Source organism: Antechinus flavipes, chromosome 4, assembly GCF_016432865.1.
Source record: "Antechinus flavipes isolate AdamAnt ecotype Samford, QLD, Australia chromosome 4, AdamAnt_v2, whole genome shotgun sequence".
NCBI lineage: Eukaryota > Metazoa > Chordata > Mammalia > Dasyuromorphia > Dasyuridae > Antechinus > Antechinus flavipes.
In genome coordinates this window covers 460890720-460918279 of record NC_067401.1, presented here as the reverse complement: position 1 = coordinate 460918279, position 27560 = coordinate 460890720, and the positions used below count along the sequence as shown (strand labels likewise).

The window sequence follows — 27560 nt, the reverse complement described above, 5'->3', positions numbered from 1 at the left end:
GGCATATAATCCAATCTATGTTAAACATGGTAAAAAAATAGTTATTTAAATCCAAAATAGATATACATATTTATACAATTATCTTGCTGCATAAGAAAAATCAGATCAAAAATTTTTAAAAATGAGAAATAAAATAAAATTCAAGCAAAACACAACAAAAAGAGCGAAAAATGTTATGTTGTAACCCACCCTTAGTTCCCACAGTCCTCTCTCTCCGGCTGTATATAGCTTTCATCATCATAAGATCATTGGAACAGGCCTGAATCATTTCATTATTGAACAGCAATATTATACAATGGATACTTGTAAATGTCTTAGCTATTCTCAGTAAATACAATGATTCAAGAAAATCCCAAAGAACTCAATGAAAAGGTTTATCCACCACCAGAAAAAGAATAGTGTCTGAATATAAACTAATCCCTCCTGTTTTGTTTTTCTTTCCTTCATTCCTTCCTTCCTTCATTCCCTCCTTCCTTTCTTCATTCCTTCAATCCTTCATTCCTTTGTTCCTTCCTTCGTTCCTTTCTTCCTTTCTTCCTTCATTCCTTCGTTCCTTCCTTCTTGAGTTATCTTCCACAAAATAACTAATGTGGAAATATGTTTTATAGATTGCACATGTATAACCTATACTAGACTGTTTACCATCTCAGCAAGAAGGGAGGGGAAGGAGGGAGATAGTTCAGAACCCAATTTTAATAAAATGTTAGAAATTGTTTTCCCATGTAATTGGGGGGAATGACATATTTATAAAAGAATATTGTTTCTGGGGTTAGAAGATCTGAGTTCAGATCCCACTTCTGCTATCTGTGTGACCTTGGGAAAGCTGCTTAATTACCTGCCTCTGCCTCAGTTTCCTTATTTGTGAAATGAAGAGGTTGGCCTAGGCAGCCTCTGAGGTTCCTTCAGGCTGCAGATATCTGATCCTATAATATTATTGAGTCAATGCTCTTATTTAAGCAAATTCTCATTTTCCTGCAGAACATGTTCTTATATGGCCCATTTTAGAGGCGCTTCTCAGAAATGCTTCTGCTTCTAGGTGCCCACTAATGCTATTAGCTAAATCCTGAGGTTGGAAAACAAGGACATCACATTTTCCCCCTTCTACTTGATTTGATAAAAATAACAATTCTTCATAAACTGCTTAAAGAATCACATTGGAGAAGGAAATGGCAAACCACTCCGTATCTTTGCCAAGAAAATGGGGTCAAGAAGAGTCAGATATGACTGAACAACAACAGCCTGAGAAGCACAAAGTCATTGTTTTGTTGGGCTCTCTGGTTGATGAGACATAATTGGATTGGGGGTGAATTTCCCTCTTCATCTTGAGAGATCCAGCTTGCCCTTCACCCCGCTTTCCATCAGTCCATCCCTAGCATCATCATAACTGAAGCGGACTTGCCTCACCCTACTGAGGTCCATTTGGGAGCTCCTCCTCCCTTTGACAATTTCAGTTCCATGTCTCCAGATTCCTCACTGGTAACAGGAACAGTTTTCACCAGATTCAGTTCAATTCAGTGAACATCTCTTGAGGGCCTACTATGTGCTACAGATGGATGTGAGCCCTGACATATGATATCTATCTATCTATCTATAGAATTGATAGGAAGATTTTTCACAGCAAAGACCCTACCAGAGGCTTTGGGAAAGGCTTCTTATAGTAGGATTAGAAGAAAGGATTTGGAGAGGGAAAAGGTTTTAGTGCCTCCCATCTGAAGAAATATCACAAAGAAATTTGCATGTATTTAGTAATTCTGAGAACAGGAAAGGGCTAATATGTGGATATGTGTTTGGGTGGACAGCAAGTCTATCATTGATGGTAAGAGAGTCAAACAGTCATTATAGGAACATATATTTAGGGTTGGAGGAAACCATAGGGTCCGTTCAGTTTAATTCCCTCAATTTATAAATGGAAAAACTGAGGCTCAAAGAACACAGTTTTAGGGACCTTATAGGACACCTAATCCAATCCTCCTTAGATAAGGTTATCTAAGGCCCATTAAAACATTTTCCCAAAGACACATAAAAAGTGAGTAACGGACATTGAATTCAAACCTTGATGCTCTTGGTTATCACTGAGATTCTTTTGCATACACCTATCAATAGCCATCCAGACTTATTACAAGAGTCTAACTACTGTTCCTGGACTTAATCTAGTTCCCAGTACATAATAGTTGCTTAATAATTTTTATTAATGCATTGGTTACAGAAGAGTCTACTCAGTCAAAGCATCCTTCCAGGAATACTTTGGTAAAGTGAATAATTTGCTTATCAAGGGAATAAACCTCTTAACTTGTCAGCTGTTTGTTTCTAGTGCATTTCTTAGGTCTCATTATAGAATGAAAGAAACTTCCAAGAACCAAAGGATTTGGGAGTTTCAGTAGGAACTTTGGTGACCCTGCTGTACTCCACATATGAATGAGATTCCTGAACAAGATCATCCAGCCTTTTGCTTCCATAGAGTCTATCTAAATAGTGGGATCCAACTCTTAATGGGATCTCTGGAGGCTACAAATCAGAAAAAAACCCAAATTAACATTAGAAAACAAGAGATTTTCATTACATCTTTGTTTACTTTGTTCATTTATCATTATTTATTTATTTGTTACTATTTGTTAATTTGCTAATTGTATATTTGTATAATTTTATATTTTTCATCTTGATTAATTCCAGCACTCATTTCTCCTCTAACCCATCTCCCATACAGTTGCCTACATGATTTTCCTAAAGTTCAGTCTGCACACAATAGTCCCCAGCCTGTTTATCTCTAGTGGTTCCTCATTGTCTCCAAAATCAAATATAAATGTCTACTGCCTTTTAAAAGCCTTCATTTTCTGACTCCAACCATCCTTTTTTCAGTCTCATTATTTTTTGTCCCCCTTTTCAACACTTAAAGCCAAACTGAACCTTCTACTAATCCGTCACTCTTGGTTTGTTCCATCTCTTATCTCTGAGCAAGTATACTCCTACCACATTTGGCCTAGTAAAAATCCGTTGTTTCCAAAGCTTTGTTTAAGTATCTTTTTCTACCAAAGCCTCCAAGAGTCTTCCCCACAAATCTTCTTGGACTTAATCTCTATATATTTTGAACATCTTTATGTGGGTACCCAGGGTTTCCTTCACTGAGTGAGACTTCCAAGCCAGGCCGATTCTGTTGATTTTGCTCTTTGCATATACAGTGGGTATCCACAATTTGTCTCCACAATATATACACAACATATACTCCGGGATTATATGAATCGTATCTTTCTTCATTCTAGAGTTATATCTGCCATGTGCTTAATGCCTGGGGCATAAGGCATGTTCGATAAATATCAATTGATTGATCAATTTAAAATTTTTAATGCTAGGAAAATTCATTACTACCAAAAGCAGCCCATTCTGTTTTCAGACATCTCCAAGGGTTAGGAAATTTTCCCTTATATTAAGTCTAAATTTTCCTCTTCTACATCCAAGCATTTCTCCTTATTTGGGCCCTTTGGGTCTAACTAGAATCAGTCTACCATGGATTGCCAATTTTGCAGTAATAATATATATGTTTTAATTATCTTCCCAACACCACTAACATATGAATAAAATAAAATAAAAACTGAACACTCTCACTTGATGGTATTTGTTCTTAATTCAAGAAAATAGCTACTGATATCAAGACTGTGATGTTTTGACTTGCAAATGAATTGGATTTAAATGAGACAGGGCTGTGCAAAGCCATCACCGTATCTCTCTCCTTCAGTCATGTAAGTCAAGGGGCAAGCTATAAGTTAGGATAGCTGGAGATGTCCTTAGATGTTGGATAAATAGAATCAAGAAAGGTAAGCCTGGATCTGGGTAATTTCAGCCCCCAGAATGGTGAATCTGCCTCGAAACATGCTTCATGCTTCAAGATTTTAGGCTCCTGTTCTTGGCTCTGGACACTCATTGTGGTGTGAATTGTCAGGAGGTTGGGGGGAAGATATTAATAGCTTAAATGATACCCTGCATCCTGAAGAATTACAGCTCTGAAAAGAGTTGTGCACGACTTCTGATAACTGTATTTAATGTCCTGGGGTTGCCCATTACTTCTTTCCCCCCAACTAATTGGGTGGAAGTGATCCTAAAATGGTAGCCTTTGGGATTCTAAAGAAGGAATGAGCCCAAATGAGTGAGTTAAGGAGAGAAAAAATGAATATCAGGAAAATGGATCGCACCAGGCAAGTATCAGAGGGTGAGAATCAAAGGAATTAGAAGAGTTCCCACAAGCCATTTCATCTAACTTTTACCCAGGAAAATCATCCCCTTTGTGGCCCAATAGTCCAATGGTCCAATGGAGTGTAAGAAATCAAGAGATGCATCTGGTGAGAGATTGGAAGAGAACCAGCTTCTCCTTTATATGGCAATATTCCATCCACTCCACTAAACTTCTATGTAGCATGGACTGTGCAACCAGAACCATAATAAACAGAGTAGACAAGACAGAAGCAAAAGTAGCCCTGTCCTGAAGTTTACATTCAACTGTCCCTTTAGTATATCAACAGGATTCTTATTTAGCACCAATGGAAATCTCATTTGTGACCACTTGAAAAGTTATCCAAGTCAGCAGCAAATGAATGGGCCCCCAAAACTATCTTCGTGGAATAAAATAGGGGAAAGAAGGAGAAAGAGAGAGACAGAGAGGAGGGAGCAAGGGACACACACACACACACACACACACACACACACACACACACACACATACACATACACAGAGGCAGAGACAGAGAAGGGAGAAGAGAGGGAGGAACAAAAGAAGGAAGGAAGGAAGATGTGAAATAAATCAGGGAAAGATGGAGCAGTAGACTATGAACAGTTTTTAATGTCAGGTTGAAGACTCTGTAATTCAGTCTAGCATTCTTTGAGTACTCTATGGCTCCCAATGGCCTAAATTTTTATTACAGGGGAAATTAGAACAGGTTCTTTGAAAACTGGCAGCTGGTGTGGCAACAGAGGCCCTTTGCTACAAGTATTGAAGATAAATGAGAGGAATTACTCCATCACAGAATGGAGTTTAAAGTACTTGAAATATATGCCTAAGAGTCATCAGGCATTGACAATGAGGGTGTGTAGTAGATGAAGAGCTGGACTAGGAGTTGAGATATTGGGGAATTCACAGCTTCTCTCATTCTCAGATAGATTCTTTCTGTGGAAAATGGGAATCATAATAACTCCTACCTCACTGGGTAATTATGAGACTCAAAAACATTTTTTTCCTGTATTAAGTTTTTTTTTAATAATTGTAACTTTTTATTGACAGTATATATGCATGGTAATTTTTTACAACATTATCCCTTGCTCTCACTTCTGTTCTGACTTTTCCCTTCCCTCTCTCCACCCCCTTCCCTAGATGGCAAGCAGTCCTATGCATGTTAAATAGGTCACAGTATATCCTAGATACAATATAGGTGTTCAGAACTGAACAGTTCTCTTGTTGCACAGAAAGAATTGGATTCAGAAGATAAAAATAACCTGGAAAGAAAAACAACAATGTAAACAGTTTATACTCATTTCCTTCCTTGGGTGTAGCTGCTTCTGTCCATCACTGGAGGATCAAAAACATTATATAAATATTATTATTTGTTGTTATTGTCATTGTCAATCCAGGTAGTGGATGAGATAAAAAAAAAGTAGATAGGAAAATTGTGGAATTTTATTGGATTTAGAACTGGGAGGAAACTTTGAGAGCTGATTTAATCTAAGCCACATGTTTTACAGATGAAGAAACTGAGATCTAGAGAACTGAAATGAATTGCCCAGGGTCACATAAGTCCAACTTCAAACATCATTCTCCTGATACCATGGGGCAAAAGGGAGAAGATTGAGAGTTGGAAGACTTGAATTTGAATCCCAGGTGTGCCATTTACTCCATTTATGACTTTGGGTAAGCCATAAGGAACCATAACTTAGATCCTCATCTGTAAAATGGGAATGTTGGACTGAGGGATCTCTTAGATCTCTTTCAGCTCATGATCTTGCAATCTTCTTCATGTGTTCTTAGTCTAGATTCTGTGAACTTTAAATACATAGATGTACACGTGTGTGTGTGTGTGTGTGTGTGTGTGTATACATATACATTATAGTTCAATATTTGGCTTCCTTTGTAATCTTAGAGATTTTATTTTATTCATTAAGAAACATGATTCTGAGGTAAGTTTATACCAGATAGCCAACAGAAGAAGAGATTTTTCAATGCCATTAGGCTTCTCTCATTTGACAAAGTATCTGGTGCTGATTTTATTTAAATTGTGTTTTACAAGGCATGAGGTACATTGTAAAGGAATCAAGGACACAAAAAAGTTAGTCCCTGGATCCATCAGATATTATGGTGAGTAGATTTGGTAAGACTTAGCAGCTTATTCAATATGAGGTTTGGGGGAGACAGAAGCAATCAAATCATTCTATTATTTGGGCCTCAGTTTCTTATCCTTAAAAAAAAAATCTCTAAGACTTTGTCCAGCATAAATTCTAATGAACTACAAGTTTATAGCATGGTCTTTCATCCAGGGTTCTCAGAGTGCTGTTTTAGGTATTGAAACAATGCCACACACTCCTAGAAGTGCCCTCACAATAAAATATAAATTTCTATCAAAAAGCCTTTCCCAGTCCTTAGTCATCTTAGTATCTTCTCTCTGAATTCATTTCCAGTTTAGCATAACTCATATTTTAATGTGATTTTTTTTCCATTGGCACTTGCCTAGTTAGTCATAGATCTCCATTACCTGCAAACACATTAGAGAATGCTTGTTTTTTATTATTAAGTATTGATTTGCCATCCGTAAAGTTTATTTTCCATTAAATTGGAAGTGAAATTTTGCTGTTGTGTGTGTGTGTTTTCCTAGCTGTATTTATTCCCAATAAACTCCATATGATTTTAGTTTTCAAAACTGTTCAATAATGCAGAATCATCACAGGCCATTTAAAAAAGTTTAGTGATATTGATCATAGTAAGGTAATATCATATGATACATACTTCCCTTCCTTACTTTCTTCCTCCTTCCTTCCCTCCCTCCCTCTCTTCCCTCCTTCCTCCCAGGATCATGTGGATTTTATTATATAGTTTTGTGTGTTTTTTTTTTTTTAACATTTCCATAGGGATCGTGTTGGGAAAGAAAAATCCGAACAAAAGGAAAGGGCCACAAGAAAAAAAAAAAAACAAACAACAACGGCAAACAACAAAAGATGAAAATACTATTGCTTTGATCCACATTCCATATCCATGATTCTTTCCATGGATGGTGATAGCATTTTCCATCAAAGTTGTTGGAATTGTCTTGGATCACTATATTTCTGAGAGGAACTAAGTCTACATATAGTTGATTTTCACACAGTGTTTCTCTGGTTCTAATCACTTCACTGAGCATCAGTTCATGTAAGTCTTTTCAGGCTTTTTCTGAAACCATCCTTCATCATTTTTCATCATTTTTATAGAAAAAAAATTATAGAACAATCGTATTACACTATATTCACATTGTGATGGGCATCTTATCAATTTCCATTTCCTTGCCACCACAACAAGTTACTACAAATTATCCCTTGCTCTCCAAATTTGCTTATAGTATCACTTTTTGCCTAAATCATGAACTCATTTTGATGTTATTTTCATATAGGGTGTGAGATGTTGGTCTATGCCTATTTTCTGCCATGCTGTTTTCCAGTTTTCCCAACATTTTTCTTCAAATAGTGAGTTCTTATCCCAGAAGCAGGAATCTTTGGGTTTATCAAAGAATAGATTTCTATAATCTTTGAATTATTATGTCTTGCACACCTAACCTGCTCCACTGATCCACAATTCTTTTTCTTAGCCAGTAGTATATGATTTTGATGATAATTTTTATAATATATTTTATTTGATTTGTAACATAATTTTAGTTCTGGTACAGCTAAGCCACCATTCTTTGCATTTTTAAAAATTATTTCCCTTGATATTCTTGACCTTTTGTTCTTCCAGGTGAATTTTGTTATTATTTTTTGTATCTCAATAAAATATTTTTGGTGATTTGGTATGGCATGGAATAAATAGATTAATTTAAGCAGAATTGTCATTTTTGTTATATTAGTTTGGCCTAGCCATAAACCATTGATAATTTCCCAATTCCCAGTTTTTCCTAATTTCCCAATTTTCCCAATTTGATCTGACTTTATTTAGTGAAGTGTTTTGTAATTGTATTTGTATAGTTCCTGCATTTATCTTAGTAGACTTCCAAATATTTTATATTGTTTACAGTTATTTTAAATGGGATTTCTCTTACTGCCTCTTGCTGCTGAACTTTATTGCATATTGCTTTTCCTTTCAATCACATTTACCATATGTCAAAGATATTGCTAACATAAAGAAAAAAAGGAAGAAAATCCCTGCCTTTTGGGCACACATTCTACTAGGGAAATACAATGTTCACAAGTAAATAAATAAGGCAACATTTGCAAAATGTACGGCAATTGGGAGAATAGCCTGAATGGCTGAGGAAATCAGAGAGAGGCTTCTTGAGATAAACAGCATTTGATCTTAGTCATGAAGGCAGGTAGGGTTTGAAAGAGGCAGATAGGTAAGGAGGGATTGTATTTAAGGCACATGAAACAAGGTAAGGAGGGATTGCATTCAAAGGCACATGAAACAAGGAAGACAAAGGGATTGATATGGGAAGTGCAGTGTGATGGGTGGGAACATTCACTGGCTGGCCAGTTTGGTTATTGAAAAGAATGTCTTAAGGGAAGTCACCATATATTTAGAAAATAAGACTGAAGCCAGATTGTGAAGGGCTTTCAACACCAAAGAAAGGAGTTTGCATTTTATCCTAATGGTCATGTGCAAACACTGGAGCTCCTCACACAAAGGAATGCCATGATCAGACCTTTAAAATAAAAGCACTAGCTTTGTAGTTGTAGCTGTTTTGTTGTTGTTGTTGTTGTTTGTTTGTTTGTTTGGGGGGGAGAGAAACAGAAATTAGAAACATCAATTAAAGGGATCTTGAAATAATCTGGGTAACAGGTCACATGGTCCTTGTCTAAGGCAATTTTGATGTGAGTAGGGGTGAGAAGATAGCTAATCAACATATTGAGGAAGAAGAATTCACAAGAGTTGGCAATCTGTTGGACTTGGGGAGTGAATAAAAGGGAAGGATGGGGGATGGTCCCTCTTCAGTTGTGAACCTGATTAATAAAGGATACTGGAATCTTTAGCACAAATAGTGAAGTTAAGAAGAAATGTGGGCTTAGGAGGAAAGCTTTATGAGTTTTCTTTTGGAACTGGAGCTCAGAAGAGAGACGAAGGCTGGATGTGGATATCTATATAGCGATGATAGTACAAACTATGGAAATTGATATTGGAGAAAAAGAGAGAGAGAGTTTGAACGGAGGAAGGCATAGAGGGAGGGAGAGAATATAGAGGTTCAATTGGTTGTTTGGAGAAGGAGTACTCTGTTTGTCACAAGGAAACTAGTGAAAAGATGAGCAGGAAGACTGGGCCTGAGTTAGAGTGGGCCAGGTGAGAATAATAAAACCTCACAATAGGAGTCCCAGAACAAAAAAAATCAAGTCCTCCTGGGCAACTTGTCTGGTGGTCAGGGAGTAAAGGATTTTCTTCATTGAAATAAAATCTTTCTCATAATTTGAATTAGACCCACATAGCACAGGGAGGCTTCACAAGGTAATATGTTCTCATGTTAAAAGTCTTTGAAGGAATCTAGCTGGCCATGTGTAAATGGACACTGGCTGAAAAACAAGGTTTCAGTGGCCTTTTCAACACAGACATTCTATGATTCTGATACATTATCAGCAATTCTGTATTTATTTTACACTTGGAAAATAATGAGTCCAATAAATACTATTTCCTCACGATTTCCCAATGAAAATCAATGATTTAGCTGAGCCTGACATTTTGCCATTGGTTGTTTAGCATCATTCCTTTTTGTTCATAGAGTCAACTGTCCCGTTTCCCCTTAATAGCCATTCTCATGTTTGAGTCAGAATTCTGTGGAAATTGCTGAGTATTTCATGTGATAGGGCCTTGTTTGTGGTAAAGTTAAAGAATGGCCAAGCTAGAAGGGACCTTGGGGCTCATCTAAGTCAGAGATGAGGATCCTGGAGCCTGGAATAAGGATATTATGGCGGCCAGAATTGCTCTATGTGGAGGGCCATGAGAAATATTGCTAAACGACATTCACTGTCACGTGTTTTTAATGCTACAAAATCCAGCAAAATACAATTATTCTGGGAGGGTCAGGCTTTTAAATGGCTCGCTTACAGGAAGAAATTGACCCTGGCATTTTTTAGAAATTTAAAATCAATGCCTATTAGTGCTTCCTCTAAAAATTCAATTTAATGATATTTAAACACCTTCAGAGAACAGCCTTGGTTGGTATTTTTGGCATTGTCACTGGGAGTTATGACTTTAAATTGCAAAGAAAGAACATCTTGATTTAAGAAAGTGATTATCTTTTCAAGCTGGATTGTTGATATTGCTTCATCAGGCTGGGGGCTTCCTCATTCAGCTGAGATCGCTGTTGATTCATTTCATAAGACCATGATTTTCCTAGAGTCAGAAATCCAGATGCTGAATTTCAGGGAATGAAGTCCAAATGGCAACCATCAGAGGAAGGTTTCCCAGCCAGTTCCTCCGAGTCCAGGACCTCTTCCATGGCACCACACTGCCTCAATCACACAAACCTACTCAGGGTCTACTATGTGCCAGACATATCACTGGGTACTGGGGATAAAAAAAGCAAAAATAAAACTGGCCATGCCCTCAGAGAGTGTCCAGCCTACTGAAAGAGAGCAGCTTGTGCAACAGTCTCCAGGTATTTTAAGGGTCAAATGGAATAAATTCAATTAGCAGATAATAAGTATTTATAGTATACCATTGACCATGCTAGGAGTGGAGATACAAAGACCAAAGAAATAGTTCTTACCCTCAAGGAGCTTAGAATCCATCAGGGAGAAGACCCCATGCACACATGAGTAAATGAAAATGACCCATGTCATGAATACCAGTGAATTGGGTGAGCAGCTGGTAGAAAGGTATAAGGTGTAAGGAGACGAAGGATTCAAAGGTAGAAATGATATATGGGTAATGTACATGTAGCCAGAAATGTGTCATAGGGCTGAAAAAAGAGGTTAGAACAAGATTGTGAAGGGTCTTAAATACGCTAGGGAGATGGGAGCTGAATTTCATCCTTGAGGAAACAAGAGGTTGTTGTTTTTGTTGAGTTCTCAATTGTGTTCAATTCTAAATGACCCATTTGGGTTTTCTGGAAGATGAGGTTTTGTCATCAACCTCTCCAGTTCATTTTATAGATGAGGAACTGAGGCAGAGATAACTGACTTGTCCAGGAAATATAGGAGAGTGAATTTGATTTTTGGTCCTACTGACTAAAAGCCTGATGTTCTATCGACTGTGCTACCTAGCTGCCCCTAACAAAAGGTTATTAGAGCTTTTAGAGGAGGGGGATGATATAACCAGACATTTCCTTTAAGAACATCACTTAAAGTAGCCTTCATAGAAAGGAGTGATTTCAAGCAAATGATGACATTGGAATATTAGAAGAGAACTGTGAATTGGGAGAAAGAAGAAATGGAGAGAATGGTGGTATAAATCTTTTATTTTATTTTATTGTTCCCTTGTAGTTTGGCTGTGAAAGCAAGAAGAAATCAAGATTTATAGCTTGAGGGAATGATGGGGTCAAATAATAATCGGGAGACCTTGGCGTGTTTGTAGGTAGCCAGGGAGAAAGAGGTTGATATAGAGAAATTGAAAATTGGAAAAAGGGAGGAAGAGAGAATGAGACAGGCAAAGACAAAGACAGAGGCAGATAGAAAAGTGGAGGAAAAGAGAAAAAAAGACAATTGTGGAGTGATTTAGTGAAAGGTTTTGGAGAGGAGATCAAGGTGTAAATAGAGTGCTTGGCTATGGTGGAGAGGAAGACTAGGTCTTTAGCAAAGATTGGAATAATGAACAAAATAGTGAGAAATGATTCCAAAGGATTTTGAGATTTTCTGTAGAGAAGAGGAAGATCCTTCTTGGATAAAGTACGTAAAGTCCTCTTCAGATTGTGGTGTGGAAGACCTAAGGAGGGACAAGGAGTTTTGGACTGATCACTGAGATGCATTAGAAAATGTATTCAATGGCTGAACAAGTGATGGCATATGAAAGTTATGGAATATTATTGTTCTATAAAAATGATCTACAGGATGATTTCAGAGAGGCCTGGAGAGACTGACATGAAAACTAATGCTATGTGAAATGAGCAGAACCAGGAGATCATTGTACCCAGTAACAAAACTGTGTGATGATCAATTCTGATGGATGTGACCCTTTTCTTTTCTTTTCTTTTTTGAGGTGAATGGTATCTATCTATCTATCTATCTATCTATTTAATTTTTAATAGCTTTTTATTTACAAGTTATATGTATGGGTAATTTTACAGCATTGACAATTGCCAAACCTTTTGTCCCAATTTTCCCCTCCCCCTCTTCCCCCAGATGGCAGGATGACCAATACATGTTAAATATGTTAACATATAAATCAAATACAAAATAAGTATACAAGACCAAACCATTACTTTGCTGTACAAAAAGAATCGGACTCCGAAATAGTGTACAATTAGCCTGTGAAGGAAATCCAAAATGCAGGCAGGCAAAAATATAGGGACTGGGAATTCAGTGTAATGGTTCTTAGTCATCTCCCAGAGTTCTTTTGCTGGGTGTAACTGGTTCAGTTCAGTACTGCTGCATTGGAACTGATTTGGTTCATCTTATTGCTGAAGATGGCCAAGTCCATCAGAATTGATCATCAAGATGTGGCCCTTTTCAACAGAGAGGTGATTCAGGACAATTCCAATTTTGATGAAGAGAGCCATCAGCTCCCAGAAAGAGGATTGTGGGAACTGAATATGGATCACAACATTGCAATTTCACTTTCTTGTTGTCATTTGCTTGCATTTTGTTTTCTTTCTTATTTTTTTTCTTTTGGATCTGATTTTTCTTGTGCAGCATGATAATTATAGAAATACACATAGAGGAATTGCACATGTTTAACATATATTGAATCACTTGCCAACAGAGAGGGGGTGGGGAAGAAGAGAGGGAAAAAAAAATTAGAACACAGGGTTTTGTAGAGGTGAATGTCCAAAATTACCCATCTATATTTTGAAAATAAAAAAAGAATGTATTCAATGCTTCAGCTTTGCCCCAGAGAAAAGAGGTAGGGAAGTTGAGTAGAAGTTACTGAGAGGACAATTTAGGTTGGATGCCATCAGTGTTATTTAAAAGTGAAATGGGCATGCCTTGAGAAATAGCGGATTCCGACCCCTGGAGATCCTTAAATAAGGCTGATGACTAATGATACCTGTCAGGTCTCTTATGGAGGGGATTCTCAATCAGGTACAGGTTGGAGGATGCAGCTGATGAAGATGCTTCCAACCCTAAAATCCTGTGATTCTATTTTTGGCTCCAGAACGGTGGATGCCTGTGTGAGCTCATCTTTTATACTGCTTATTTTCTGACTTTTCAGTGGGCATGTGTGCTCTGACTTGCTCCAGGATGATCAAGCATCTGATGGGATTTGTGTGTGCAGGAACATGAATAGAACATTAAGGAGGAAGTCTGTGAATGAAACGAGCAAAGCTGATGAATTTCTCTGGTGAGAGGACCTGATAATTTCAGAAGGAACAAAGGAAATGAAGGAAATGCATTTTATTTTTTGCTCAAATAATGCAATTACAAAGTAGAATGACATACCCAGAAAATTCATCAGATGTATTCAGCACCCGAAGATGTATGTCATTAACCCTTTAACCTAAACTTGAGCAGCAAATAGCATGAATCATAGACTTGGATCAGAGACCAGCTGGTCTGGCTATTTCATTTTATAGATAAGAAACCCAAGACCTAGGGGAAATAAATAATTTGCCTAAGGTCACACACTTCAGAAATAGGATTGGAAGCCAAGTCTTTCAAGTCTACAGCCAGAGATCACAACTAGTCTAGAGAGAAAAGGACCCATGCCCATAAAAGTTTTTCCAGACTCCTGACTATCGGAAAGACTTCTCCTTTTAAAGAAGTGCAATATTCAAAAGTGAGCAATAATAGATAGCATTATGATTTCCATTTATGTAGTTTTTTTTAGTGGAAACTGAAAGGGGGGACACTACAAAAACCAGCTATTTTTTGGCCTTAGTTCTGGACCATTTTAGGAGTCAAGGCTTGATCTTCCAGTGAGCCTGAAGAACATTATTGGTAGCCAACAGAAGTTAACTTTCCCAGATCAAAAACAAACAAACAACAACAACAACAACAACAACAAAAAAAAAAACAGTGAAAAATTAATTTAATTAAAATCCAGAATCCAGAAGAGAAAAATCTGTTTTAGGCTCCTGTTTGAGAGAGTTACTTGGTTGAAATTGGCTCAGGTGGAAGATTAACCAGGAATAGTTTGAACCCAGAAATCTGAGTGAAACCAGGTACACTGAGAGCATCTTTATATTCTCCTATGAAACACAGAGACAATACAAATATTATTTATGTTTGCAAATATTCCAGAGACTCAGAAATTTGAATAGGATATTGCAAAAATATGTAGCTAAGACAGAGCATGTAAAAGGAAGAATACAATCTGAAAATGCCAAAAAAATAATAACCATTCCTCTCTCTCAAAATATTCAAACACCATTCACATGCCCTGCTCCTACAGAATAATAACCTTAATGAAAATATATAGAGTGCTTAATAGAGTACAAAGTATTTTAGATAAATTATCTTACTCGGGCTTCTCCACGACCCATTACATGATAAGTTCTTTGAAGGATGATCTTTGACTTTTTTGTGTCTTCAGCTAGGATATACTAGGAGTTGGTAAATCCTTATTTATTGATTGAATCTTGTGAGTTGGGTAGCAATTCAGGCATTATTTTCTTAATTTTACAGAAGAGGAAACTAAACTTCATAAATATTAAGAAAAGGTGAAAAGAGTTCTGGATTATAAGTGAGTTTAAAACTAACTTATAATATGTGTGATCTTGAGCAAGTCATCCCAGCTATGGGGCTCCTAGTCTTCTCAGTGGTCAAATGAAAGCATTTGGCTAGATGGTATCTAAGGTCCTTTCTGCCTTCACATGCTTCATCTTCTGAAGTGATTCCTCACAGAGGAAGCAGGTTTTGAGGCAAAATTTGAATCTTTTGGGGGTCTTCAAGACTCCTGGAACCCACTCTGTGCTCCCCTGCTTTGCCTTTTGTAGCAAATGCTACATCAAGCAGGAGGACTTCCATAGATCCACTATTGCTAGTGCCTTCTCCAAGAAGGTGACTTTTCATCCCTCTCTGTGCATCTTGTCTCTATGTAGAAAAATGTCAATGTGAGCTATTTAGAACAGTGACTATTTTTGTCTTCCTTTGTATTTCCAACACCTAATATAGTTTCTTCCACATAGTAAACACTTAATACTAAATGTTGTTTGGGTGATTGATTAATTGATCTCAGAGCTGGAAGTTGCCCAAGATACAAACTCAGTCCAATTTGCACCTAACTGGGAATCCCTTGAACAATAACATTAAGCATCTTTTCTTCTTAAAAGTAATTTACAAATTATATTTCAAAGAGGAAACACCCTCAAGAAAGTTGCTGTTTAAAGAAATCCAATGGCATTTCCCTGTGAAAAAGCGAATAATTGAATCTTGCTGTGTGTGTGTGTGTGTGTGTGTGTGTGTGTGTGTGTGTGTGTGTGTGTCTAAATGTTCTCAAATGTGACTTGTTTAAAGCAGGGTGAGATACATGTATCTTGACCCTATCATAGGCAACTGCTGGTGCAGGGGATTGAATGCTGGGGCTGAAGTCACAAAGAACCGAGCTCAAATCTGCCCCTAGACACTTGCTAACTGTGTGATCTCTGACAAGTTACTTAATTTTTGTTTGCCTCAGTTTCCTCATCTGGAAAATGAAGATAAGATAAATGGTTGTTGTGGTGATAAATGAGAGAATAATTGTAAAGTGTTTAGCACAGTCCCTGGTACATAGTAAGTGTTATATAAATAAAGGAAGAAGAAGTAGAAGAAGGAGGAGGGGAAGAGGAAGAGGAAGAGGGACAGAAGGAAGGGAGGAGGAAGGAAAGAAGTCACCTAGAATGAACCTAGAGGTTATTAAGTTCAACCCCTCCTCATTCTCTGGGTTAGAAAATAGAAAAATTGAGTGATTTGATGAAGTTCACATGAATAATAAATATCAGAGGTAGGATTTGAACACAGATCTTCTGGTCTCCCAGTCCCATGCCCTATCCACTCTACTATGTTGCCTCTCACTCTTCCCATGCCTCTTTTGTCTTTATTTTCAACTCATCAGTCCTTGTAGCAGGGCTTTGTCCAAGCTATATGGTCTTCCCAGTTCCCTACTGTGCATGATCAGTTGACCTAGATTCATTTCCCGGTCTCTGTCAGGCTTTCTCCATTTTCCAGAGCCCACAAATCACATCTGACATTTTGCAATCCAAACCAGCACAGATCAAATGTGACTGACTCTCTGTGCAGTCTCCCCTTAGTGCCCCAGTCCACTGTGGACAGAGTAAATCTCATTTCCTGCCTGGTCACCTTGATGTGCTTGAAAACTCTAATTAGTATCCTGAGCACGCTTCTTCACAGTCAAATGTCTGTGAGAAAAGATGAATGTACATATATTTTAAAAGACCATTTCTGACATTTAAATGCATAGATTTGGTGCTACACGAAACCTCTGAGGCCTTCTTGTTTAACCTCTTCTTATAGATCTGCAACTGAGGCCCGAATGGTCAAGTAGTATACGACAGATCCAAGATCAGAACCCAGGTCCTTCAGCTTTAAATGTCATCTTCTTTTCTCAGTCGCATACTTTGCTAAGGTTATATTAGCCTAGATGACTCAGTCTAGACCAGTGCTTCTCATACTTTTTGATCTCAGTGTCCCTTTATACTCTTAAAAAATACAGAAAATATCCCCCCAAAACTTGTTTTTTTTATTTATAGGACTACATCTATCAGTATTAGAAATTAATATATGTCTTAGTATTATAAAAAGTTGTTTGGACATTGTAAATCTCCTGAAAGGATGTCAGGAACCTTTCGGGGACTCACTGACCACAATTTGAGAAGCTGATCTATATAGTCTTGCTTTTGGACTTAGTACAATACTTGGCACATAGTAGACACTTAATAAGTACTGATTGATTGATGAATCACAGATGCTTCAAAGACAAGATTCATCCCTTGGAATATGGATTCATGAAATTATAGGACAGAGAGTTCAGAGGAATCTTCTATTTTGTCAAGTTGTCCTTTGAAAAATGTCAAATGCAATAGCTCTGACATTTGGTCTCGCACCCGCCAATTGGGGAGGTTGTCATTATGAGAGACATTCTAGGAAATAAGACTCACAAGGCCATTATTAGTGTGTTGGTGGTAGGTCAAACTCTTCTTAAAGAACTTTGAAATTGGCTGAAGAAGTGAAAAAATATATCAGTACCTTTTGACCAAGTGATCTCATATGTATGAATATATATCTTCAAGAGAAAAGGCAGACTGTATCCCAAAGAGATTATAAAAAGGGAAAAGGACCCCATATGCAAAAATGTTCATGGCAACCTTTATTATAGTGGAAAGAAACTGAAATCTGAGTGGATGCCCATCAATTGGAGAATGGCTGAATAAGTTATGGTATACAAATGTTATAGAATATTATTGTTCTGTAAGAAACAACCAGCAGGATGATTTCAGAGAGGCCTGGAGAGACTTACATGAAGTGATGCTAAGTGAAATGAGTAGAACCAGGAGAACCTTGTACACAGTAACAACAAGATTATACACTGATCAATTTTGATGGACATGGCTCCTTTCAACAATGAGGTGATTCAGACCAATTCCAATAGACTTATGATGGACAGAGCCATCTATATCCAGAAAGAGGATTATAGAGACTTGATGTGGATCACAACATAGTATTTTCACTTAGAAAATTTTTTTTTGTTTTCTTTCTCATTTTTCCCTTTTTGATCTGATTTCTCTTGTCCATCATGATAATTGTGGAAATATGTAGACAAGAAATGCACATGTTTAAGATATATTGGATTATTTGCTATCTAGGGGAGGGAGTGGGGGGAAAGGAGGGAGAAAACAAATTGGAAGAAAGGGTTTTGCAGGAGTGAATGTTGAAAACTATTTTTGCATGTATTTTGAAAATAAAAAGCTATTATTTAAAAAAAAGAACAAAGGCAGAAAGATAATTTGTCCTTGATCATCAAAATATTCATAGCACTAACTTGCATGGTAGCAAAGAATTAGAAACAAAGATGTTGCCTTTCACTTGGGAACAGCTAAGCAAATTATGAAACATAAACATAATGGAATATTATTAAAATATAAGAAATAGAGATGGAGGATTCAGAGATGCAGCAGGAGATTTATGTGAACTGATGAAGGGAATAGTAACTCTAACCAGGAAAATAATGTATACAGTGATCATATCAGTGTTGTTGTGCAAAACAACAAAAATAATCCTGAAAGTGTATTCTATATATTCACAATCCCCAGGAAGTTTATCTTGGAGAAGAGTTGAGAAGACGCTACTTCCTCTCTTTTGTACAGATGTGGAATGAAGAACAGATTGTAAATAGTTTTAGATGAAAGGAATTTTGTACTGGTATTGGGGGATCACTGGAATTAATTGAATTGTGTGACACGTGACAGGAACAAACTTACATTATAGAAAAAGTGATTCAATATGTTCTGATTGGACAGAGAGGATGAAGTAGGATGGATTAAAGCTTGATATGAAGGGAACTTACTAATCACTAGAATTCTCCAAACTATAATGCACTAACTTTTGAAGCTCCCTCAGTGGAGATTTTTGAGAATTTGGTTAATCACATGTCCAGGATGGCACAGGGAACCTTCCTGGAGCCCTATTAGAACAGGGGGATTACAATGGCTGTTCAGCCAGAGAATCTAGGTCCCAATTTTTTTTTTTATGACCCATATGTCTTTGTACAAGTCATGCATACTTTTTACTCCTCCATTTTTTTATCTGAAAAATAAGGAGTGGTTGAAATAGCCTCTGGGTGCTCTTTCCTAACAAGACTTTTTATGATATTATAATTATAATAGTATCTGCTAATAGATAATTCTTTAACACTTACAAAATATTTTACAAATAATATAATAATAATAATTACTTGCATTTATAAAGTGCCTACCATGTGCCAGACACTGTACTTTGCATTTTATAAATATTACCTCCTTTGATCTTCACAACAACTCTGGAAGGTAGATGCTATTATTATTTCTAATTTACAAATGAAGAAACTGAGCCAAGTACATATGTAACTATGTTTTCCCCCCTTTTACATAGACTAACTTGAAGTTTTTAGCAAAAAAAAAAAAATTGGTTCTATCTTCTCAGGAAGTACTAGCTTTTTTATTTCAATTCAGAATGATGAGTAAAGAACAGGCAAGAGAGAAAGTTGGTAGCTCATCTACAAATAGTTCTAGAGAGACTCTTTAGGAAAGAATTTTATCCCCCTCTCCCCCAGCATTTTTTATGGGTTTGGTTTTTTCCTTCTTTTTTATTTTTAAACTTGCTAGACAAAATACCCCAAAGTTTTCATTGCATGACATTCAAACACAGCTGCTCCATTGTCATCCTTAAAACCTAGAAAATGGAAACATTTTATGATGAGTCCTCGTGGATAAATGGTTTTGATCATAGACGTTCTTTTCCATGTTTAACTGAAGTTCCAGATCCAGAAACAGCAAAGCAAACCTTTCTTTTTTTTTTTTTTCTTTTTTTTCTTTCTTCCTCCCTTCCTCCTTCCTCCCTTCCCCCATTTCTCTTTTCTTTTCTTTCCTCTTTCTTCTCCTGCTCTCTCTTTCTTTCTCTTGCTTCTCTTTTTTCTTTCTCCTCTTCTCTCCTCTCTCTTTCTTTCTCTTCTTCTTTTCTTTCCTCCTTCCCTCCTTCCTTCCTTCCTTTCTTTATTCTCATATTCTCTCTCTCTCTCTCTCTCTCTCTCTCTCTCTCTCTCTCTCTCTCTCTCTCCTCTCTCCACATTTCCCCCTCCCAATCTTCAAAACCTAGACCATCTTGGCTTCTGTCCTTTGTATGTTTTCTAGCTTATCCTCGAACTCCTTAGGATTCCATGAATCCTACATTTATGAAATCCCTACAATACTGCCCAAGACAGCAAACAATCTGATACAAGTAATACATATACAATCACATTAAATATATTTTCATATTAGTCCCATTGTAAAAATAGAATCAGGACAAAAAGGGAAAAATCCAAGAAAGAAAAACAAAACAAAACAAAAAAAGTTAAGATAGTCTGCTCTGATCTGCATTCAGACTCCATGCATAGTTCTTTCTTTGGATATAGATAACATTTCTCATCATGAGTCTTTTGGAATTATCCTAGATTATTACATTGCCGTGAAGAGCTAAATCTATCTAAGTTGATCATGCTGCTTTTACTGTGTGTGTGCAATATTTTCCTAGTCCTGCTCACTTCATTTAGCATGCTTTACATATACAGCTTGCATGTTGTCTCCCCCATTAGATTGTAAGCTCATTGGGGAAAGGGACCGTCTTTTTCTTCTTTTTTGGACTTAACACAGTGCCTGGCACATAGTCAAAACTTAATAAATGTTCTTTGATTGATCTCAAGACAGCCTGATACTCTTTTGAATGGATTCAATGGGTAGGGAGATTTCCTTTTATGAAGCCTAAATCTGCTTCTGTGTCTTTGGTTGTGCCCACCAGAGCCAATAAAAGTCTGAATATAGATTGTCGAGAGCCCATCTTCAAAATTATTATGTGGAGTTTGATGCTTTTGTGTTTCTGTGTATTTCAAGCAACCATCCCCTAAAATCCCTTTGTAAGAGTGAAGGAGATAGAGAGGAAGGAGTCCTCTTAAAAAAATTGTCCAAATAATGGTCATTCTCTTATTCACTAGAATACCTTACCTACTGCTATTATGGGTGCCTAGTGGGTATGAGCTTATCTGAGAAAAATAATTGCTAAGGGCTCCCCATATTTCCCTTTCAGAGAATTTTCATAGAAACACTGCTCTTTTGTTTGCAACTATGACCTTTGCTTACAAAACATGATGGTTTTAGTAACTCATCCTCTTTTTCTAGTCTCCCCAACATCATGATGGGAAAAGATCCTTTCCCAGTCCCCCAACCCCAGTGTTATTAATCACTGATTGCTGCCTAACCTTTGATTCTGACTCCTGTGGTTTTTTCCAGGACTGTGGATTGTATCTATAAATTTAACATTATTATTTAATGTACTTTTAGAACATTGGTGAGCTAGGAAGTAGACAAAGAAATGGGGGAGCGGAGGGAAGGATGGTCAAAGGACTTGTTTGGAGAGACATTATGGTATAGGACAAAGGTCTTGGGATGGTTCAATAAGATGATTAGGATAGATGACTTCTGAGGTTCTTTCCATCTTCAGATATATAATCCCATAAGGTCATATCACGTGAGAATCGGTTGAAGTTACTCATACTGTGTATCCTGGAAAAGAAAGGAGTTGATAGGAAGCTATAGATGTAATGGCTGTCTTTGGGTATTTTAAGGGCTATCATAGCAAAATGAATTAATTATCCTTGGCTTTTTTTGGGCCCAGAGAACAGAACTGGGCATAATGGGAGGAAGTTGCAAGGGAGCCAATTTAGTCGTGATGTAATGGAAAATTTCCTAATGTTCAGATAGAGCTGTCCCACAGTGTCTCGGGATACGTTAGGAGTGTATTCCTTTCAATGGAAACCTTTGAGCAAAGTCTAGTTGGCCATTTGTTATACCAAATAATGGTCTTTCTCTTATTCCCTAGAAAATCTTACCTGCTGCTACTATGGGTGACCAGTGGCTGTGAGCTTATCTGAGAAAAATAATTGCTAAGGGCTCCATACATCCCTTTCAGAGAATGTTCATAGAAACACTGCTCTTTCGTTTGCAACTATGGTGGTTAAATGAGGTGGCTGTTCTGGTCCCTCTTAACTCTGGGATGCCCCCATTTCTTGTATAACAGATGCTAGAGTAGTAACCCAGTGAATTCCAGTCTTATATGAAACCTTGACCTTTCCTTTTCCCTTTAGATTTATTGGATAGTTCCACTTTAATGCCTGCTGGTCACCTCAAAAGCCCATACTGAACATTTTTTCTTCCCAGATCATTCCCCCTGCAACCCCAACTCCTCTTTCTGTCAGTGACATCACTATTTTCCTAATCATCCAGTCTTAAGATATCAAGATTACCTTTGAGTCATCTTTGATATTAATCAATCGCCAAGTTCTTTTATTTTAATTGAATCCTTTCTTAAATATGCCTTCCCTTTCCAGTCTCATTGATATCCCAAATTTATTTTAAAATATAGGATTATTTGATTCAAAATTGGGTACAAATTCTAGTAGTAAAATAAATTGCTGAAACTTTCATTCAAAGTCCTCGTTATACAGGGAGGGAAAAATTAACCCCATGCCAAAGGTCACACAGGTTCTAAGTATTAGAAGAAAGACTTGAACCTGAGACTTCTAATTCTAGAGTCAGCCCTCTTCCTAATGCTACCCTGGGAAGACACAATTGATTTGAGCATGATTGAAATGACAGTAAATATCTGAGAGGTAACTTCAACCCTCTGGTCCTCTGATTTCAGAACCAGTTTTCTTCTCAGAAAACCATATTGATTTCCTTTATTGAGGGAAGGGGACTGGGTGAGAATACATGTGGTGTTTGGTGTGATGACCATGTATTTAAAATCAGCTGGAGTAAGAATTCAGGTTAAGGGAAAAATCTTCAATCTTTATTCTCAGTAGAGGTGAAGAAGGATTGCAATAGCAATATGGGCAGCTGCAACGGGAAGCCAGCTATTAGAAGTGAAGGGGGATTGCAAGTGAAAAGGGGATCAGAGGTGAAGGGCAGTCGTGATAGCAATGTGAGCAGCTGTGTCAAGATGCCAGTCAGCAGTCTCTCTTTCCACTTCCTTTCCCACTCCTCTGCCTCCACCCACCAAAAACATCATTTCCTATACAACACATCAGGACTTGCACAAAGAGTGGGCGGGGGCCATTCTTTCTCCAAGCTTATATATTAATAAGAGTATGGTCCAATTACTATTTAACCGTATGTACTTGGGACCTCACTGCATCAACTCAAACTTCAGCCTGTTACAGTTTGGGAAAAGGAGGAGTATTAGGACAAAGTTGTGAATTGTAGAAGAAAAGATGAAGGACTTCCCCATTGGGGAACTCGGAATTCTTAGTAAAATAAGCTAAGCTTCTGTGTTGGATGCAGGAGGAAGGAGAGGCTGAGGATGGGGCTTAAGGGGAGGAAGATTGGAAACATAGCTTTCTTCTCTAAACTTCAGTAGCAATGCACTAATCCTAACCCTAACCCTAAATAACTGAAGCTGTTATATGTTTATATATACATATTTGTCAGTATATGTGACTGTATGATGTAGGATTTAAATTTGGGTTTTCCTGACCCAAACATCAATTCTGAGGTCAGGGACTGGTCCATTATTGACTTTATACTCCCATCCCCCCACATAAGTGATGGGCGTGTTAATTTGGACTCCCATCACTTGGACATTGTCTCTAAGTATGAATCAAAATATCATTTGTCTTAGGTCATCCTTAAAACCTATGCCTTCTGGGTGAACCATTCCCTGACAGCTGAGAAGATAGGTCTGACAACTTTCTAAAGGTTTGAGCAATCTTTACTTCAGTTCCCATCAGCTGTAAAGACTTCCAAATCCCTTATTGCAATTTCAACTGGGACCATTGTGACTGATTCTGTCCTCTAGGGCCAAGCAGAGTATATGTGATCCCTCTTCCACATGTCAGCTCTTCAGATACCTAAAGAACAGCCATCCTTTCCCCTGTGAATCTTCCCTTCTTCAGGCTAAACCTTCTCAGTTCCCTCAATCTATAATCAGACTAAATGAACTTGGGTAGTTCACCATAGCACAATGAGTCAATCATCAACAATTTTTAAAGCTTCTGCTTTTTACTAGACATTGTGTTTGAGGTTGAGTGAAAATCCCAGAGTGAAGGACTTCTACCTCAGGAAGCTTCTATTCTGTAGAGAGGAGTTCTTGATGTGAGGTTCACAAACAGATTTTAAAGATCTAAATTAGGTTATGAAATGTTTTTGACAAATATGCTTCCTGATCACTTCTGATAACTATTATGATTTTTGGTTTTCTTTGTCACCTGTTTTATTTTATGAATAAAAACCCCCACAATTCTAAAAAAAAAAAAAAAAAAAAGGGTACATGAGCTTCCCCAGACTGCCAAAGGAGGCTACACACAAAGGAGATTAAGAACTCTTGCCACAGACTTTTATCTGGCACCATTCTTATGTGTTCTAAGGTTTGCCTGAAACCTTAACCCATCCAGATTGAGGACTTCCTTTTAATTTATTTTATGTCATCTGTCTTGAGAGCTCTCCTCATTTTCTTGATTCAAATAACCTCTCCTTTCTGGGCCTCAATTTACTGATTTGTAAAATACAACTGGCCATTCTATCTCTCTCATAAGCTTAGTCTGAAGATGATGAAATGTAAAAGAAACTGGATTCATTTATAAAGAGCCCTATGCAGATATGAGCTACAGTTACAATGACACAGAATGTGTGAGTTAGGGACTTTGGGAGTGCAAGTTCTGATCTGAGTTCTGCAAGTTATCAAAACAGGAACTTTGGACTGAGACCTCAGCAGTATGGCATTGTGGGTAGGGAGTCAGGAAAAACCTGTGTTCGAATCCTGTCTCGTTTGATAATCACTTAATCTGTGCCTCAACTGCCTGATCTAGAAAACGAAGTAGCCATACTCTGTGGCCCCCAGCGGGGGTTTCCACTTCTAAACCTATGACCACCTGGTCATAGGAGATCCTTTCGGAGGCTCTCTTGGAGCTGCTGCTGGAAGTCCAGTTATTGCATTTTGGAGGCAATCCTGACTGGATCCACGGCTGATTTTTTTAAAAAATATCTTTTATTAAACAATGTGAGATTCCTGTTCTTTGGCTGCTCTTGCCTATGTATTTCCCACCATTGCCTAATGTCATTGGGAACCTGAGACCAGACAGTGCATCTGTTATGAAGAAGACAGAGGCCATGGACATAACCTGTATTGGCTTTCATAGGATCATTTTAACTTCACAGTGGAAAGAACCCGAGAAAGCACTTAGGACAGGCCTCTCGTTTTAAATTACATCACCCCATCGAGGTGAAATAAGCCTCCCTTCCTTTCACGCCATGGATGCCCGTTCAAGTCAGCCTCAATCTTCAGTTTCCTGCTTAGGACTGAAGGAGGCTCCTCCTGATCCCATAGTCAGGATGAGAGGACGACTGGAACTGATCAAACGATCAAATGCTGTTGACCAGTGGCTCGCGGACATCACAGCTCAAGGGCTGACCTTGGAAGTCAGAGAGTCCAACAGTCTCATTTTATAAATAAAGAAAGTGAGATGTAGGGCAGGATTTGTACCCAGTTCTTGGACTGCAAGGCTCTGTGCGTGCTGCCTCTTGGACTCAAAATGATTCAGTCTAAATGATAATAATAGCAACAAAAACAACAACAGTAATGACATTAATAATTATCATTTATTTAAATGCTTTACCACTGCTATCTCATTTAATCCTCAGAACAGTCCTGGAAAGCAGGTGCTGTTGTTCTCATTTTATTGATGAGGAAGCTGAGAAAGAGAGAAATAAAATGACTTGCCTGGGGTCACAAAGACAGTAAATGTCTGAAGTCAGATTGGAACTGAGGACTTTGTGATTCTCTCCAGTAAACCACCAGCTGCATCTTAGGTACATTTCTTGCTCTGAAATTCTGTAATACTTGCTTGCTTAGGGAAAGCAATACACAAGAGAATCGGAGATTAGAGTATTTAGAACTTGAAAAGCTCTCAGGTCATTATTCCAAGTCTTTTTACTTTATCCAGAGAATCCCTGAGTTGGAGAATTGGAAGGACTACTTGGTGGCCAGCTAACCCGACCTCCAGAAACCATTCTAGAACTTCTAGCATCATCAATGTTCTAACACCATCAATGGGACACTTCTCAGTCAGTTTTTTTCCTGGCATTAATTCTAAATGGAACTCTGTGCTGTTGCCCGCCAGCTCTGGGCTCTATCCTCAGGGGCCAAATAAAATAAATGGAAATCACTCTCCAATGCTAGCTATTTGAACCAGCTATCATGGCTCCCTCTGACTCTTCTCTTCTTTTGAGTAAACAAGTCCAGTTCTTTCCAGCGGTCCCAGAAAGCCATGGATTCAAAGCTCCTTCATCATTTTGCTTGTGTTCCACCGGACGCCCACCAGCTTAGAAATGTCTCCCAGACCCAGTTCTGCACACAAGACTCCCCTGCACACACACAACTTGAGGCTGAGAGTGAAAATCCAAGAGTGAAGTGACCTCTACCCTCAGGGAGCTTCTATTCTTTAGAGAGGGGTTCTTGACTTGAGCTTCACAAACAGATTTTAAAGAATCTAGAGTAGTTTATTAAATGTTTTTGACAAATATGCTTCTGATAACTCTTATAATTTTGGTTTTCTTTGTTACTTGTTTTATTTTATGAATAACCCCCCCCCGAGATTTTGAAAAAGGGTACATGATCATCACCCCCTTCTTCCTGAAAATCACATCTTTCTTTAGGCAGCCTAAGATTACTTTAGCTTGTTGGACTGTTCTATCACACTACTGACTCGCATGCCACTTATAGTCCACTAATGTCCTCAGATCTTTCTCCCGTAGACACTAAGACCTGCAAGGTGATGGAACTTGCCAAAGGTCACACAGTTCCAGAACTGAGATTCAAACCCAGTCTCTGACTGCAAATGGAGCAGTTTTCCCCTTGGACCACACTGTCTTATGGGCAGCACAGCAACTCGCATGTCGAAGGCATCTCATTAGTTGCTATTGAATAGTTAATATTGTCTGTGGAGACTTGGCTCTAATTCCAGCCTCTGACACCAGCTGGGTGTGAGTAAGTCCCATCCCTTCTTAGTATTCCAAGGAAAAGCTCTGAAGCTCCGGGTTCAACAGCTCATCGCCATTGTTTAAGGGGGTTTCTTCACTAGCACTTGCATGCACCAATATATGTGTATGTGGGGTTGTTGTCTTACATACACATATACATTATACATTGAGATCTGCTTAATAAATCCCTTTTGAATGCAGAATGCAGAAAATCAGCCAGTTAAACAATCACTAAGCATTTATTAAGTACCTACTGCATGCCAGCCATTCCGGGGCTCCAAAAATAAAACGAAGCCAGTATAAAACCTTATGTTCTACTGAAAATAGTGAATTTGGGCACAGTCTCAGTCTGGGTGATCAGGTAAGTTTTGTTCTGTCTCCAAGGTTCTGTTATTCATCAATCAGCCTGTCAAAGCCAATGGAACCACTGTGTACGATTATGCCGAAGCCTCCTTGGAGCCCGGCAGGTAGCACTGAACCCGCTCTGGCTCTGCTTTCCAGGTGCCCGAGCCCACGGGAGGCTCCAGCTGATTTCTCCAAGCCCAGGGAGAATCATGCCAT

At 38.0% G+C, this 27560-nt stretch overlaps 1 protein-coding gene and 1 long non-coding RNA gene across 3 annotated transcripts in view; both read left to right on the top strand.

Moving 5' to 3' along the window:
- The window catches only part of PDE4B (phosphodiesterase 4B), a 628586-nt gene that overhangs the window by 250360 nt on the left and 350666 nt on the right, over positions 1 to 27560 (top strand). The window lies entirely within an intron of this gene.
- Positions 5468 to 7172, top strand: LOC127563191 (uncharacterized). The gene is made up of 3 exons (XR_007953916.1): positions 5468 to 5860; positions 6267 to 6334; positions 7102 to 7172. It is a non-coding gene; the product is annotated as an uncharacterized LOC127563191 (long non-coding RNA).